We start from the raw sequence: 14,982 nt of genomic DNA on the forward strand, positions 1-14,982 counted from the left end.
CGCATTCCAATACATATGCGAATTTCTAATCGGTCGTCAATCCTACATCGAAATCCAAGCTAGAGAGCATGGTACTTACCTACACGGCATGCAGGGAACCCACAAGGCACGGTACCTTCCCCGCTGCTCTTCAATCTGGCTATGATGTACCTACCGGCCCAGCTGGGTGGTGTCGCCGGCGTACAGCACGCCCTGTACGCCGATGACATCACCCTATCGGCCACGCAGGGCAGCACCGGGGACATTGAAACCAGCCTGAAAAGAGCGGCGACGATAGTAGACGGCTACGCCCGCCGCTGCGGTCTTCAATGTTCCCCCCAAAAATCGTAATTTTTCCACCTCCGCCCCTCACAAAAGTGCACAACTAAAAAATCTTTGTCCTGAGAGTGGTCCCATACGCGAAACTGACGAGATACGGGTACTCGGACTCTACATCGACAAACACAGACGACCAGACACTGCATTATCCAAACTCCGTAAGATGGAGGACCAGGTGGGCCGCGTGGTCCGCCGGGGTTCCAACAATCGTGGGGGTTACGAAGTAAGGATGCCTTTCGGCTGGCAAACGCCTTCGTAACCAGTAAGATTATCTATTCCACTCCTTATCTCCACCTACGAAAACAACAGGATGATGCGCTTGAAGATCATCCTTCTCAAAACTTTTAAGCGTGCCCTTGACCTCCCCATCACTACCTCAAACAGCCTGCTTATGGACCGTAGGGTGGTGAATACTTTCCGGGAGCTCCTGGAGGCTTACCTTACAAACGAGTACACGCGCTTGTCGCTAACAGAGTCGGGTCACCGCCTTCTTGCTCGTTTCCCTATCCAACACACCCCTCCCATGGAAGACAGGTTTCGCATCCCAGAACTGTGGAGACGTGCTCTTCACGTGCGGCCTCTTCTAGCCAACATGTCACACGAAGACCATAATGGTCGGCGCCTGGCACAAGCGAAACCCTAGCCCGACATTATGGCGACAAGACAAGTGTAATCGACGATGATGCCTCCGGTCCTCACCACGGGGGATGGTACACGATGGCGGTAGCTCACAACAGCAACACAGTTAACGGCCTCACCTTCAGAGCCTGCAGTGCAACAGAAGCCGAAGAGGTCGCGATTGCTCTCGCGGCCTGACATTCCAATTCAAGATACATAATCGCCGACTCGCGAGGAGCTTGTCGGAACGTCGAACGAGGCTATATTCCCTTCCTATCCTATTCAATCTACCAGAATTGCATACGGCATACAGACCCCCCACACCGTTACCGTATGGGCCCCTGCTCGTCAGGGGTTGGCAGGAAACGAGGCAGCTGACGACGCCGCCCGCGCGCTCTGCCACCGGGCTGTTTTCTCCCCACACGATCAGGAACCCGATCCTAATCCGATCTATACCTTCAAAGATGTTACAAGCTACTTTCAAGACAGTCATCGCCTTTAGCCTAGCCGTAAGGTGGGGGACCAGGTTTGCCGCATGGTCGGCCGGGTTTCCAACAAACGCGGGAGGTTACAAAGTAAGGATGTCTTGCGGCTGGCAATCCAGTAAATTGCTGTGCCCGGCAGCACTAAAACAGTTTGACCTGTCCTTTAACGGCAGCTGCCTGCACTGCAGAGCGGTGTCTTCTGACACCTATCACATGGTGTGGGCCTGCCCCTCCAACCCGGGTATTCCCCCATCCCCAACACAACCCGGGGGGACTGGGAGGCGACCTTGCTCGGCTGCCACGAATTAGAGGCCCAATACGCCTTAGTCGGGCGCGCCCGGGTGGCGGCCACCGCCACTGGGGTTCCATACTAGGGACCTCCACCCAGTGCTTTTAAGGATCAGTGCCTGAGGGACTGATCCAAACATACCTCCTGTGCCGTCTTAATAAATGTTTTCACCACCACCACCACCACCACCACCACCCGGTGTTTACTGTGTAGACGTAGCAGGGCCATCGCCCACGGGATTTTACACGCCTGCTGTCGTTCACCAGGAAATGCACGTTGATGGACTCTCCTTTCGAGCCCCCACCGAATCCGCGCACCGAATCCGCCCACCGAATCCGCCCTACAGCGGCAGGTAGAGGAGCTCAGGCGCCAAAATCAAATTCTCGCCTGTAAAATTCTAGAATTTGAAGCTAAGCAGGCTGGGCAGTCCGAGCCCATGCAGAACGCTGAGCCCGAGGATAGCGATGACGGATGCTCTGTATCATCTTGCCTAACTAGCGTCTCGCGGCAAACCGCGGACACGGTGGTCGATTCGGCCGCCGCGGACGCTAGCCGCTTCGAGGCCCTTGGAGCAGTTGGAGGAGCGGGTGGCAGCGCTCCCGAACGAAATTATGATTGCGGTCCGCGAGTCCTTTCAGGACATGTTCCGGTCGGCATTTGCTGCAATGCTTCCCCACAGTGCGGCCCAGGTGATGACTCTGTCCTTAAGGCGGTGCAGCCCTGGGTTAGCTCCCAAATAAAAAATACTCTCTCCTGTGACTTCCTGCAGCTAAAACGTAAATATAGCTCTTCGACAGGCAGCGGAAGAAAGCGGTTCCAGCCCGTTAGCCGCGGCGTTGATGCAGCCCCTGCCTGGGGCTGCGCCGGCCCCCGAACCGAGTGCCTACCCAGCACCGGAAAATAAAAATATCAATATGGCTGGCAAACCTTCTCAGAAAGCTAAAAAATTGGCTGAGGCTTAACTTGGTTAACCCTGGTCAGATGCGAAGCATATTGATGGCTAGGCTTGGTAATACATGGCTTTCCTTGGTTGAATACTTGGTCATTTTAATACAACCACTAGAAGCCTTCGTCGTGGGGGAAGACAACGGCATGGCTACAGCGGAACGCCGACTAACCCCGAGACGCGCGTTGGGTGGGCGCCTGGATTGCCACGGAAGCCGCGTCCGCCTGCCCGGTGGAGCGAGCGTTTCACCTACACCGAGGGTGAACGCGCGTTCGAAATGCGCGGGAATGCCGCTCGAGGACGTTCCGGTGTCTGTGCGATGGCATCGTTCTCCCTCTCCCAGCGCGTGACGGCGATCTGTCGTGACGTCATGTGTCACGTGGTATGTCACGTGGTGTGCCGTCACTGAACCACGTGGTCTGCACGGCGTGCAACCACAGCGACGGCGCGAGGTGGACCCTCATCTTCCTCTGTCGTGACGTCATGTGTCACGTGGTGTGACGTCACTGTACCATGTGGTGTGCACGGCGTGTAACCACGGCGAAGGGCTGTAGTGTACCTCCGTCTTCCTCTGTCGTGACGTAATGTGTCACGTGGGATGTCACGTGGTGTGACGTCACTGTACCACGTGGTGTGCACGGCGTGTAACCACGGCGAAGGGCTGCAGTGTACCTCAGTCTTCCTCTGTCGTGACGTCATGTGTCACGTGGTATGTCACGTGGTGTGACGTCACTGTACCACGTGGTGTGCACGGCGCATAACCACGGCGAAGGGCTGTAGTGTACCTCCGTCTTCCTCTGTCGTGACGTCATGTGTCACGTGGTATGTCACGTGGTGTGACGTCACTGTACCACGTGGTGTGCACGGCGCATAACCAGACGAAGGGCTGTAGTGTACCTCCGTCTTCCTCTGTCGTGACGTCATGTGTCACGTGGTATGTCACGTGGTGTGACGTCACTGTACCACGTGGCGTGCACGGCGCGTAACCACGGCGAAGGGCTGGAGTGTACCTCTAGTAATATGCTTCGCATAAAAATTAGCCCAATTCGAAATCATTCAATAGAACTGCAGGGGTTTCAGAGCCTGCAAAAAAGGTCACATCTCCAGCTCTACCTGCAGTGCCTCGGTGACATGCCGGCGCTTCTTGCTTTGCAAAAGCCCGGCAATGATGCTAAACTCTCTGGGTAGAGCTCGTTTCAGGGGGGCCCCTCGACCTGCATCCTGGTGCATAAAGCATACACCGCGATGCAGGTCGATCTTGATCTGTAGACTGAGCAGGAATACACAATGGTGAGGGTTCTGCTTCTCAGGCGCCGCGACCATCAATACATTTACTTAATGTGTATTGCCCCCCGCATAAGCCGCGTGTTACTTTCAGCGAAATTTTCTATCGCGCGGCCGCATCAGCACCCGCCGCAGAGGTATGAAGGAGGATGACCTCTGTCGGCTCACGCAAGCTTTCCTCATTAGCAGGATAGTCTACTCCTACCCCTACTATCACCTCCGCCGGAAGGACGAGGAAGCTGTCAACAGCATTATACGTTCAGCGTACAAAGCGGCACTGGGGCTACCTCAGTACGCCAGCACACAGCACCTCCTCCAACTCGGCATCTACAACACGCTCACAGAACTCATAGAGGCACACAAGACCGCCCAAATCCACCGCCTCTCACGCACTAAACACGGGCGGCTCATACTTGACCGTCTCAACATCAACCCCATAGGCGACGTCCACCCCACGACGCCCATTCCGATAGGGGTGTATAGCCGCCTAGTTATAAAACCAATCCCCAAAAACATGCTACCTGGCCGCCATGATACGCGCCGTCAGCTGAAAGCCCAAGCACTAGATGCCACATACCTTGCCGATGAACACGCAATATACGTAGATGCTGCACGCCAAAGTGCAAACACATACGTGGCTTGTGCAACCACGCCACAATCTACTATCGTCACCGCCGCCACAGTAGTAGCTCACTCTCCGACAGCGGCAGAAGAAACCGCCATCGCGCTGGCCGTCGCTGACCCACGTACGCGCACAGTCCTCAGTGACTCCAAAAGAGCGATACAAAATTACTCGGCAGGTTTTATCTGCCACCCCGCTGCACGCATCCTTCGCGGCTGCACTCCCGACCATAAGATCAATCTGGTCTGGGTACCCGCCCACGCGGGAAACTCTGGAAACGAAGGGGTCGACCGACTAGCCCGAGGACTAACCAACCGGGCGGCCGGCCCCACGGACCCAGACACTCTTGCCGAGGCTCCCCAGACCTTTGCCGAAATTACCAACCTCTACAGAGAGATGAGACGCCAGTTCCCGCCTCCACACCCCGACTTGAATCGAGCGCAAGCCACCTTGCTCCGCAGGTTGCAGACACACTCCATCCTTAGCCATTCTAGACTTTCACTCATCACAGACGGGGAATACGACCCCGTCTGCCAAAATTGTTACCAGGGAGAAATCGCCACCCAGGCTCACATCCTCTGGGGTTGCGCGGGAAATCCGCCCCCTCGAACCTTACTGCCAGCTCCCTCCGAAGACGGATGGAACCAACTCCTCAGAAGGCCAGAGAAGAGCATCCAACTGGCACTCATTTCGTGGGCCCAGGAAGTCACCCCCACCTGGGGGCCACACCAAGCCCACCTGCCCTAAATCCCGCCAATGTATGGCAATAAAGTTGTTTCTCTCTCTCTCTCTCTCTCTCTATCGCGCTCTCAAATTGGCTGACAATGAACCCCTGGTGATCATTGGGGATGTCAACGCACCCAGTCTACACTGGGGCTATCACTTCGAGAAAGCCAGTGGACGTAAGCTGGCGGAGCTCATCTCCACCCTTCGTCTTACTGTTCACACGGATCCGTCTTGCCCCACACGTTTGGGCAACCCAGTCACCCCTGACACGTGTCCTGACTTATCTCTGGTTGGGAACACTACAAACGACACATGGGAGAACCTGGGGGATACTCTGGGCAGCGACCACAGCCTTCTCCGCATCACGCTTTTGGAGAAGGCAGCCCCTAAAAAATGGGGACAGGCTAAAATAAGCAATTGGCAGCAATTTCGAACTCAGGACATCCCTCCCGCTCTATTCTCCGACGGCTATGATGAGTTGGGGAGGAGGAATAACCGCAAACTTGACAGGACTGAAGATCGAGAAGAGGACAGGACGACTTCAGTCCTGTCAAGTTTGCGGTTATTCCTCCTCCCCAACATGTCTGACCAACTGGCCCAAAGCTTCCCCTTGTTGAACGCTATGATGAGTGGGCAACGCAGGTCACCAACATACAGAAACAACATACGCAAACACTTCACACTACCGACGAGATCCCCGCAGTGGACAATCACCTCCTGCATCTGTGGGAGGCGCGCCGGAGCTTAACAAAACGATGGAAGAAACACAAGACGAATCGCAAGCTTAGAGCTCGCATTGCACAACTTACGGAGCAGACTGCGGCATATGCCGCCCAGCTCACAGACACCAACTGGATAGAACGCTGCAACTCGGCAGCGCGTCATGATGAGCTCGAAGGGGTCTTGGCGTCTCTTACGCAGCCTCATCGACCCTTCTCAAACGAAAGGAGAGACGCAAAAACAGCTCCGGCGGGCTCTGCACGGGTACCAAGGTACGACGGCGCAACTTGCGGACACTTTGTGCGACAGGTATCTCTGCCGCACAAATGACCCGGTTGGGCCCGAGTACACGTACTCCGGCAAGCCAAATCAGGATTTAGACGCCCCTTTTGAGTTGCATGACCTTAAGGCGGCCCTGGCTGAAATGCGCCGAGGTGGGGCACAGGGTCGGGATCGCATAACAGTGAAACTGTGGGCGAACCTCTCCGACTCTGCATACCTCCATTTGCTACAATACATAAATCAGAACAGAATGTAAAGTGAACAATCGCGTAGCAGAATGCAGCACTCAGGCTTTCGCCTTTCACCACTTTAGCCGCTAAAGTTCCTCGTAATTTTATTACTGCCTCTAGGGCACTGGTGACGTCACCACTGGATGACATCACACATAATTTGACTAATTGATCACTAAGTAATGGCAAATAACTGACAGGTGACTAAATAAATAATTAATGACGCTTAAGCTTCGCATTTAGGAGTGGGATGGAAAAAGCGTGTTGTAGCGCTGCTTGGGAGTCCAAGGAACGCCAACACCTGTTCAGCGCGATGCCTTGCCCTTTGAACGCAACGGTTTTTTGGAAAGGAAATGGCACAGTAATTCTATGTCATCTCGGTGGGCACCTGACCCGCACCGTACAGGAAGGGAGGAAGTGGGAGCGAAAGAAGAAAGAGGTGCTGTAATGAAGAAAATGAAAATTGTAAGGGAGGAAAGGAAATTACGCAGTAACTGTCTCACATATCTCGATGGACGCCCGTCATGCATTTGATGACGTCACCTTTTGGCAGCTGCGCTCGTTGCTGAGTCACCCACCCCAGGCCCTGGATGTAACGCCGAGCGGACGGGAGACTGAGCTATTAAAGGCTATCGCCTTAAAAATCGACGCGCAGGCGTCAAGTGCCGCCGATACTTAGCGAAGCAGGTCGATGCGAATCAACAGCGCCCACAGCAGGTTCAGAGAGTTGCCGGCACCGGTGCGCGGCGAAGGCTGAGTATGGTTTGGTTTGGTTTATGGGGTTTAACGTCCCAAAGCGACTAAGGCTATGAGAGACGCCGTAGTGGAGGGCTCCGGAAATTTCGACCACCTGGGGTTCTTGTAGGGCGCTAAGAGCAGATGCGGGAAGACCCTCGATTATGGCGCACCCGCGAAACCACCGATGAACACGGGGAAGGGCTTTTTTTTTTTGCCATTCCTTTTCTTTCATCTAGCTGTTATATTTTTCATGTTTTAATTGTTATTTTTTAATTTCGCTTGTTCTATTTGTTTGTTTATTTTACCTGCCTTTTGTCATTTACTTCATCCTCTTTTCTATGTCCCCTTTTTTATGTACCCCTTTTGCTTTCTTAAGCCCAGTATCTCCTGTTTGTTCTTTTTTTTCCTCTCCTCGCTTTCTTTTCCTGTCTCTTCTTCCTTCTTACAGATCCCGCACCTTCCCTCCTCCTGGCCGCCTGCGAGCCTGTGAGAAGAAACTAGGCACGCTGGACCCATCCCTGTTTCATGTTCATTTCGTCCTTCGTAATCCTTCAGGGGCGTCTTGCCTTAAAAATCACTTTTCCCCCGACCATCATTTGTGCCTTTTTTTTCCTCTCTTGTAATTGGTTTTTCTTAAAGTTTCCCTTAGGCGTTGGCCCCTTTTCTTTTATGTTTAATTGGATCGCCTGCGATAACCTCTGGTTGGGTGCGGGCTTCCTCTCCATTTTTTTTTGTTTCTTTTATTTCATTTCTTGAGAGCTTACAATAAAAGGAGAAGGGCTCGAAGAAGGAGTATCTGTCCTCGCTTCGGCGAGCGCGGCTTCGGCCGCTTATCTGATTTTTTCAGCAGCGTCCGCTCTGGCGGACGCAGTTGTTGCTGCGACGCGCGTCTTTTCTTTCCTTTTTCTCTTTCCTCTGATCTCTTAACTATCCTCTATCTGCACGTGGCAGGGGTGGTGGCTTGGTTCGAGCCAGTAGCAGGCCCGTGCAATTTCCTTTTCATCCTTCTCTCATGGTGTCTTCGGCTGACATGCACGGTCTCCGTGCCGGTGCGCAGGACGTGACGTCAAATACTACACGAGTGGCACGTCTCCTTGCACATCAGCCGAACGTGCGAAACACTCGCAGAGTGCCGTTGCTTTTTCTACCGCCTGTTAACCGAAGCCTCCGAGACTCTCGATGATCTCCGAGGCTATTCCTACGAGCGGCCGACGCCAACGAGCGCAGTCAAGTTTGTACAATTAGCAACAGCCTCTTCAGAACAGTGCAGTACTGCGCTTGTAACAGGCGTTGATAGAATCAGCGGGAAAAGCGGGACCCACGAGCCTGCTCGTGAGATACTGCGATTAATTATGGGGGCGCAGGTTTGTAAGAAGCCACACCAAGGCGCTATGCTTACCGGTTGCGATGCATACGCCTTTAGAGCTTCAGCTAGAGTAACTTCCGAAAATATCAGCAAGTGAGTCTCAATCCACTAAGCGCCCCACATTGTCGCTTTATTGATATCCTTTAACCTGCGCATACGTTGGCAAAAAGTACGATGTTATAAAGTGCACGCATGCCGGATGAACAGCATATGCCGTTCGCTGCAAGAGGTAAGGCAGAACTTGCAAGACTAAAAATATTGACAAACCTTTAAAATTTCCTCATAACGGAAGGCACATGGCTCGCCGGCCGGTGGCTGCGTGATTGCAGCGCGAATAAATGCATTGCAGCTGCTATGATTTTAACATTTCTTTAAAATGTGCCCACTTGTAACGTTTCGTCCGTTTTTCCTCTTCGTCGATGCGGCGTCAACCAACGAGCGTGAACAGCGTCGTCTGCTAGCGCGCGCTGCACGACGGGATTGCGCCACGCTCCACCGTCGGTCTCCACGGTGGCACGGTGGCGCGCACGCGTGTCGTGCTCGTCCCACCCGAATGTACGGCACTGCACGAGTGGCATCCAGCCGAACGTGAGGCACCGCACGAGTGCGTAGAAAACTCCACGAGTGCCGTCAGCCGAAGACACCATCAGTCACAACAACAACAACAGAGAGGCATGGGTTGGGCGCCGGCGTGTGGTGGTGGTTTCAACTAGCAATAGTCGCCCTGCAGTTTGCACTTCACTGGGTACGACACCGCCAGAACAATCACTACTGCGTGGTAGATGCCTGTTTTGTGCGGCACATTATGCAAATCGAGTCCGGAGTTAAAAGTCGCGGGTGCGCAATACTGTCGTTTATGTCGGCCCTCACGTGCGTTCCAGAACGGCGGCAAGAGGCACACTAATTATACCGCGTTCGCAGTGAGCTGTGTCATAAGGTCATTACGAAAGCTCTCACGCTTCATAGAAAAGCAGCGTAGTGGTTTGTGCAAAATTTTAATGTTGCTTCGCCTTCTGCCTCCAACCAGCGTGCCCACCAGAAGTCAAGGACAGTTTCGACCTTCTCTAGCGAAATGAAAGAGAACACCGAGTTTGTGTGAACCTTGGCCCTGAAGGTGACCTTGGCCAAACCTAGCATAACAGCCCATGCCGAAATAAGAAAAAATAATGGCGCGACAGGGTTTCGAACCAACGGAGACGCGAACTGAACAGCTTCGCCAGCAACTGCACTAGAGCACTGTGCTATACCCGCAGCAGATCGCGCTTCGTGTTTAACTGCAACACACAATCGCGCCGTGCATTGCACATCGTCTTCTTGGTCAACTTCCATCTGCGGTGCGAGCAGATAAGATCAGCTTATCCCCAATCAGAGCTTAACCTGAATCTAATATCGTCGTCAGACTTGCGGACGACCCTGCAAAGCAAAGCCATGAGCCAAGCAGGCTAAACACAAACTTTCGCACTTCTACTCTACTACTGCTCCTGTACTACTCTGCTACTCTGCTACTCCCCTACTCTGCTACTCCCCTACTCTGCTACTCCCCTACTCTGCTACTCCCCTACTCAACTACTCCCCTACTCTGCTACTCCCCTACTCTGCTACTCCCCTACTCTGCTACTCCCCTACTCTGCTACTCCCCTACTCAACTACTCCCCTACTCAACTACTCTACCACTCTACCACTCTACTACTCTAGTAGACACTTCTGCTCTACTACCACCGGCCATATTCACAAGTAAACTGCGGTTTGTCGACATACGTCTTATGGTTGTGGATACCACTTGGCTAAGCTACACCGTGATTCACTTATTCACTTCAAATAGACCTCAAAACGGTGGTAATTGAATTCATTGCGGCGCAGACGTCATAGACGGGAAATTTTTCAAGGAATTTTCGTAGCGATATAAAATCGCTTTTCGCAAAGAGACATATATCAAAGTGGCAGAAAAGAGGCATTAGAATCCAATTTTACTAAACATAAACCTGGATAAGGGTACTAAATTTCTTTTAGTGCCCTTTCAAGGTTCCTAATGAGAGTGTTAAATTTTTCCTGTGATGTCGCTGGCTTCACCTAAATATCCCCAGACGAGAACCCCTGGTATAGGCACAAAATTAATAGCGCAAGTCGATTGTTTGTTTGAGTTAGTTACACACTAGGAGTGCAATTTATCAATCTTGTCTCCCGTGGAGACTTTTGTTCTACACCTTCGTTTCGTGAATCAGCATGCTACTTGCTCATTCTCAACACGAGGTGAACTTGCGCTGTTTCGGTCAAGAGTCCTTGTATGTCTTCCCTCAATTCTTTCTCTTCCGAATCACCATGAAGGACAGAGAGAGTGCTTTAGAAATAACCGTACTTTACCTACAAGGTATTTACGATGCTTTGTCTCTCTGCTAGTTGTTTCTTTCTGCACACCGCAGCATGTGCGTATTTCGGGACCGCAAACTACTCAGTCCCGCAGACAAAAAATACTCCAGTCATTGCGTCGAAGAAAGTTAGAAACTAAAGAACATTCTTGGATAATAAAACTAATAACCGGCAACGTCAGCTCAATCGGTCCCTGAGGAAGGCATGCGGCAGAGAGAGCGTTCTGAGTGGCAGACTCTGATGAAGAAAGTGGACGATCTTGAAAATCGATCTCGACGGTGCAATCTGCTCTTTTATGGAATTAAGGACGAGGATGAACGCGAGTCACAACCAATTTCTGAAAAACTTGTCCTAGATTTGTGTAGATCTACTCTGGGAATAGACCCCAGAATCGAAAGAGCCCATCGCCTCGGACGGTTCCGTTCAGAAGGAACTCGCCCAATAATTGTTAATTTTAGTTCATTCAAAGAGAAAGAGGCTGTTCTGTCAAATGCGAAGAAATTGAAAGGAAGTTCTACTAGCATTTCAGAGGACTTCTCTGAACCAGTACGAAACAAGAGGAAAATGCTATGGGACTACGCCAAACCTCGCAAGGGACCGAATGGCAAAGCACATCTGAAATACGATGTCCTTTACTTGAATAATGTCAAGTACATTTACGACGAATCTCAGGGGCAGGTAGTTCGAGCCTCTTGACAAGTTAAGCCGGATCACTCTGTTTTGTCGATTCTAGTACTAAACTGCAGAAGTATTAAGAATAAAGTGGACAAGCTACATGGTCTAATTGACATGGCGAGACCTTCCGTTGTGATCGGATGTGAATCATGGCTGGATGGGGATGTTAGCGATAGCGAAGTTTTTCCGAGTAACTATATCAGCTATCGAAAAGATCGAGACAGGCACGGAGGAGGCGTATTTATACTGGTGGACGTCTTAGTTAGTTCTCGTAAGATGGAAATTGATGTTGGGACATTTGAGGCAGTATGGGCTCAAATTAGACTTTTAAATGGCAAATTACTATCAGTTTGCTCGTTTTACAGGCCACCTGGAAATCAGCTTGAACCCATCAGCGACCTAAGTGGTATGATTGAAACGGTTAAAACTGACTGTTTAGTTGTTGGAGGTGACTTTAACATTCCTGAATTAGACTGGAGCTCAGGATGTCTTCCGTCTAGAGCAAATTCCGCAGTAGGCAAAGAATTGTTAAATCTGTGCAATTCATTCAGCTTATCCCAATTAGTGCTGCAGCCAACCCGTGGCAACAATGTTTTGGATTTATTATTCACTAACCAACCATCGGCAGCTTGTTCTACCCTTGTAGTGCCCGGTATCAGTGATCACAGTTGTGTTTTAGTGGAAATGAACTTTCAGTATGTTAAACTTGAAGACTGTGGCTATCGGCGCATTTACAGTTACCGAAAGGCAAATTTCCCCGAGATAGCCTGGGCACTTGAATCCTATGTCGATGTGTACGAAACATTGTCTGATTCACTCAGCGTTGATGAGCTGTGGCGCACACTGACAGCCAAACTTTTTGATTTGCGTGAGCAGCATGTGCCGTCATGGGTGATGACGAAACGTCGCAGCAAAAGCAAGCCATGGTTCACAAAAGCGCTGCGCAGAGTCGTTGAAAAGAGGCAACAACTATATGCGCGCTTCAAAAGAAATCCGTCGGAAGATAACATGGATCAGTTAAAAAAGATTACAAAGGATATGAATGCTTCGGTCAAAGAGGCTAAATTTACCTACTTTAGTCTTTCGACATGCGTATCCAGGATCGCCCTAAAGAATTTTGGCAGTACATAAAAAAAAACAGAAAGGATGAATTGTCTATCCCGCCACTCGATCACAACGGAAGTATCGTTCATGATAATCTGGAGAAAGCCAAGTGCTTTAACACGTTTTTCAGCTCAGTTTTTTCTGCTGAGGACAGCAACAGCCCTGCCGATTTTCGCCTTGCCTTGAACTGTACGGAACCCATGGAGAACATTGAATTTGATCAGCGAGGAATTGTGTCGCTCTTAGAACGCTTAAAAGATAACAGTGCCACCGGTCCGGACGGCTTACCCACGATCCTGCTCTCTTCTTGTGCTTTTGCGTTGTCAAGGTACCTTCAAATTCTTTTCACAAAGTCATTACAGGAAGGCTCCTTGCCTGATGAATGGAAGCTTGCTAATGTTGTACCTATACATAAATCGGGACCTAGGAATGTTGTTTCAAATTATCGACCAGTGTCCTTGACCAGTGTATTATGCAAAGTTTTCGAGCATGTGTTTTATACTAGTATTATGAATCATCTTAGTATACATTCATTATTAAATACTAATCAACATGGCTTTCGCAGTGGTTACTCGTGTGTCACCCAGCTTACCGAATTTGTACATGACCTGTCAAGTGCTTTAGATAAGGGATATTCTGTTGACTGTATTTTTCTAGATTTTAGGAAGGCCTTTGACGTTGTATCACATGCCTTATTAATACAAAAATTATACTGGTACAACATAAATGAGAACGTTATTAGGTGGATAAAGGAATATTTGAGCGTTAGGCGTCAATGTGTTGTTGTCAACGGGAAACAATCGCATGAGGTGGCTGTAACATCAGGGGTGCCTCAGGGATCCGTCTTGGGCCCATTACTGTTCATAATTTACATGAATGACATCTTTTCAGGTATTTCTTCATACATGCGTCTTTTTGCGGACGATTGTGTATTGTATAGAATTATTAACGATCAAAGTGACTGCGATGCATTACAACAGGATTTGTGTAAAGTGGCCCAGTGGTGTGAGAACTGGGGAATGCATATTAACTTACAAAAATCTGTACATATGTGTTTCACTAAAAAGAAGGTTCCCCATATTTTCACTTATAACATAAATAATAGCAGACTGCTTTCAGTGTTGGAATTTAAATATCTTGGTGTATATTTAACAAGTTCAATGTCTTGGCATCGTCACGTGCATTTCGTTACTGCCAAAGCCTGTCGTGTTTTAGGTTTCCTGCGACGTAACGCTAAACTTTTCCCTTTAAAGACTAAAGAACTGCTGTATAATACAAACGTTAGAAGCATACTTGAGTATGCTTGCACAGTCTGGGATCCGAAAACCTTGCTTGACGTTCAAAAGCTAGAAAGAGTTCAGAATTTGGCTGTTCGTTTTGTTTTCAATAACTATGGGCGATATTTTAGTGTAACGAGCGCGAAAAAATCTTTGGGTTGGGACTCACTTCAAAAACGTAGGAAAGTACTGCGTTTAAAATTATTTCATAATATATTTCATTCTAGAACCGGAATAGACAGAACCAAATATATAGCCAACCCTGATTACGTGTCTTTACGTAGAGATCATTCACTTAAAGTTAAAGAATACAGGTGCCGGACTGACGTTTTTAAAATGTCTTTTTTCCCCAAAACGGTTTCGGAATGGAACAAGCTGCCTGAGGAAGTAGTGTCCATATTATCAAATGATTCATTTTCTTCCATGCTGTGACATTTTTTTTTGTGTATAATAATTCCGTGTTCTTTCTATCTCATTGTTATCTTTTTTTTTGTAACCACCTGCACGCGGTGGCATTTGTGTACTTTTTCTTCTACCCCCCCACTGTAATGCCAGCCAATGGCGCTGTGGGTATGATGATAAACAAATAAATAAAATAAATATAGTGGAAGATTTTATGTGGAAACTCTTTTTTTGTCCTTTAGTTGATGTTGTTACTTAAGCATAACTGATTTTTTAACATAATTGAAACGTAGTTGAATTTTTTATAGCTCTGCAACATGTGTTTGATTAAGTTTTCATACAAGGATCAGTTAGCTTGTTAAAAAATTTTTTAACCCAACAAACAATATATTCATGATGAAAAGTTCTCCTTTTTTCTGGGACTAACAGTACTCAAAGGAAACGATGCATGATCATTAATACCGAGGTTTGTACAAATGTCACGACATTTATATGTTTTGAAAGTAGCCTGGTCAGCTTCTAGAATAGCTGTA

General features: G+C 49.5%; 1 protein-coding gene across 1 annotated transcript in view; it reads right to left on the reverse strand.

Annotated features, from left to right (window-relative positions):
- LOC149335519 (calcium-activated chloride channel regulator 1-like) overlaps window positions 1-14,982 on the reverse strand; it is a 62,382-nt gene that overhangs the window by 23,343 nt on the left and 24,057 nt on the right. The window lies entirely within an intron of this gene.

The sequence above is a fragment of the Amblyomma mixtum genome, chromosome 7 (genome assembly GCF_055824585.1).
Source record: "Amblyomma mixtum isolate Tamu chromosome 7, ASM5582458v1, whole genome shotgun sequence".
Classification (NCBI taxonomy): domain Eukaryota; kingdom Metazoa; phylum Arthropoda; class Arachnida; order Ixodida; family Ixodidae; genus Amblyomma; species Amblyomma mixtum.